Below are 3,145 nucleotides of genomic sequence, written 5' to 3'. Positions count from 1 at the left end.
TTTATTACCCAGTTAATGGGCTTCCACAGTGTACTTGTATCCAACTCAACGGCTGTGTGTCAGCTTTCACTGTTCAACTGATGTTTGAATCTTGATATGATCATCTGTCGACTTTCAGATCATCTGTCGATGACTTAATTGATCATCCGTCGACTGCTATGTTAAACATCCGTTGATAGTCATTTGATCATCCGTCGAAGCTTTGTTAAGCATCCGTTGGTAGCTATTTTGGTCATCCGTCGAAACTTTTGTAATCATCCGTTGGTAGCTATTTTGGCACTTGACTTCATTTCACTTATACAGAATTACAAGACATTGCTTATGTACAGTTAATCAACCTATTCTGCATATCTAGTTAAAGTCAACATGACTTATATGCTACTCCAGATTCTATACAAAGGTGCATACAACACTGTGCTACAAACTTATTATTACATAAGCTACTCACTCGATGGATAACAAGTTAATCATCCGTCGGGACTATAATGAGTTATCCGTCGGGACCATAATTTTTATCCGTCGAGTGCTACATTATTTCACTAAGTAAAATCTACTTAGATGTTTTGTTTAGGTAATCATCAAGTACACAACATATTCACAACAAATTGCGATTGTCTGGGGTTGGTGGTGCCATAAGTCTTGGTACTTCACTTTCCTTCCGGGGTTGACGACATTCGCGAGCGTAATGTCCTTTTCTCCCGCAGTTATGGAAAATGATAGCTTCGTCCTTGCAATTGCTGCATAATGTCCTTTCTTTCCGCATACATAGCGAGTAACGTTCTCGTGACGGCATTGTCCACTATGCTTTCATCCACAGGCTTTACAGTCTGATAGTGGTGGTCTTCCTTGGAGTAGATTTGCAGTTTGAGGAGTTACTAAGTTCACCATATTTGCTAGAAAATGTTCCTTTCATTTTTAAAAGTTAGAGATTTATGTGCACTAACATAAATCTGAATATATTTAGAAGAGTTGATAATTGACATGATGTTAGTGATACAAAGTTGAGAACGTCATACTTTGAACACTTGTAATATATGACTAAATCGGAAGGATCCATAAATCATGGTTGATAAGCATTCATTAACTAAATCAAGACACATGGGAGAAGCACGTCAATTGTAGAACGAGTTTGTTATAACACTTCAAAGTTAAGATCTTATCAATTGACAAAAAGGGGGAAACACGTCAACTGTAAAATAAGTTTGTTAAAACACTTCAAAGTTAAGATTTAGATATACCCTTTTAACTTTTCATCGGTTGATTGCATAGATCTTATGGTGAATTATTAGGTTTTCCATACAGAAACCCCACTCTAAAAATAGGCGTATGCCATTATAAGTGATGAGTACACAATATTCTTTAGTAAAAGGCGAAAGAATAGTTCGTTATGTGCTCATTACATGGCTACATTTAATTAGAAGGAATCCGCTCAACTCTTTCATATGTGATGTTGGCGGCATTGTTTACCTTTTTCATGCAATCTGGTCAGCCCCTATACTATCTCAATTACTGCACAACAATATTCAATAGCTAATTTACTTGGCTATTACAAAAATTGGGGCCAGGAAACCTATAACCTCTACTTAAAAAAGAAAGAAAGATGAAATACATTACACTGTAGTTTAGTAACGTATTCAGCTTATTATTTTATGGTGATAGGCTAGGGTTGATGTCTTAGAATGCACATGAAAGGGAAATGACCAGGCATGCTTCTAAATTGTGTTTGTTGTTTTGGCCATCTTTGTTAAATTATATATTTGCAAGCTGAGTTCCAAAGAAATTCCCGGAATTCTGGTGGTATAACAAATTTTCTCATTTTAACTTATACAATCTGTAATTTACTTCCCAAAGGTCAATCGAAGCTTCCATAAAGTTTCACTAGCTGGTACTAACAATGTAATATGTCTTGCTTGGATATGTGTAGTGCTTGGATATGCTTGAAAAGTGTCTCTTATTTCCATGATCAGTAGAGAGGTGATGATTAGTTATCTATTTCCCCAGTTTTTCTCCTTTACCCAGTGTATTATGTAGGATTGGATATTTTTATGCAATCTTAAGAAATCTGTCAACTTGAGCTATAAAATGGTGCATTATTGATATACAACTTCTGTCTTCTAACATTTGTTCAAGTTAAACAAAGGGAGTTGACTTGCATAAAGATAAACTACTGTTGCAGACTTCATTAAGAAACCAATAATGTGCTTGAGCCAGTCATCTTTGATTCCTTTTGTAACTTGTCTCAGGTCTCAGCTGTAGAAAGGTAAGCATATTTTCTTCAGAAATTTTGACTCATCCCAAAAGTTTATCCGATCATGTGTAGCAGAGCATAAATTGTGAAAAGAAAATACTTGGCAGGTTGAAAATTTCTAAGCAACAGCACGTAAAAAAAAAGTGTAGCAGATCATAAATTGTGAAAAAGGAAAATACTTGGCCGGTCGAAAATTTCTGAGCGCACGAAAAAAAGGTTGAGAGGTCTATCAGACAACTGCGAGACCACCCCAGCCAGGAAAACGATCCTCTACGGCTCTGAATAGGGCACTGACCATGCAGGGCTGATAATCACGCTCTGATCCTGTAGTCATGATTCATCCACCAGACTTGGTCACCAGTCTCCTTAGAAATCAAGGATACAGAGGTACGATTACTATAGAACAGATCATGTTCAAGTAAGGTAGTGAGCTAAAGGCTTGCAGACCTTATTAATATTCATAGTATTTGTTTTAAGTTCTTTCAATGTGGGATATTCACGAGTTTCGAGTAACACTCTATGAATGTATTTTTAACTTCTGAAAAGTTAAGTCCTAGGGCAAAACTTGGCATGTAATATAACCAAGTGATTATCCAAAACTCAAGTTAGAATAATTTGTTAATTTTTAACTATCGTAATAATTTGTTATCTGTTAATTATAAAAACGTACATGTTAATTGACCTACGAAATAATCCTCTCTTCTTTGGTGAAGAGAAGGTCATGTAAATTAATCTTATCTTCTTTCTTGATCTCTTTCTTGATATTTGTATGCATATTCTTTCTTTATCTTGCAATCGAAGCTAAAAAACTGTACATTTTTTATATTCAACATATTTGTTTTAAAAATCTATTTAGTTGAACCGCTCAATATAAGAACATATTCGAATTCATTAAAT

General features: G+C 35.2%; 2 non-coding genes across 2 annotated transcripts; both read right to left on the bottom strand.

Annotated features, from left to right (window-relative positions):
* Positions 1-1,288: 1,288 nt before the first annotated feature.
* LOC141662437 (U5 spliceosomal RNA) lies at positions 1,289-1,406 on the bottom strand. The gene has a single exon (XR_012550554.1). It is a non-coding gene; the product is annotated as a U5 spliceosomal RNA (small nuclear RNA).
* Positions 1,407-2,471: 1,065 nt separating this feature from the next.
* Positions 2,472-2,676, bottom strand: LOC141663038 (small nucleolar RNA U3). The gene has a single exon (XR_012551128.1). It is a non-coding gene; the product is annotated as a small nucleolar RNA U3 (small nucleolar RNA).
* Between the last annotated feature and the right edge of the window lie 469 nt (positions 2,677-3,145).

Source organism: Apium graveolens, chromosome 5 (assembly GCF_009905375.1).
Source record: "Apium graveolens cultivar Ventura chromosome 5, ASM990537v1, whole genome shotgun sequence".
In the NCBI taxonomy this organism is placed as follows: Eukaryota; Viridiplantae; Streptophyta; class Magnoliopsida; order Apiales; family Apiaceae; genus Apium; species Apium graveolens.
The sequence above is the reverse complement of the archived record's forward strand: the minus strand, read 5'-3'. Positions and strand labels throughout refer to the sequence as shown.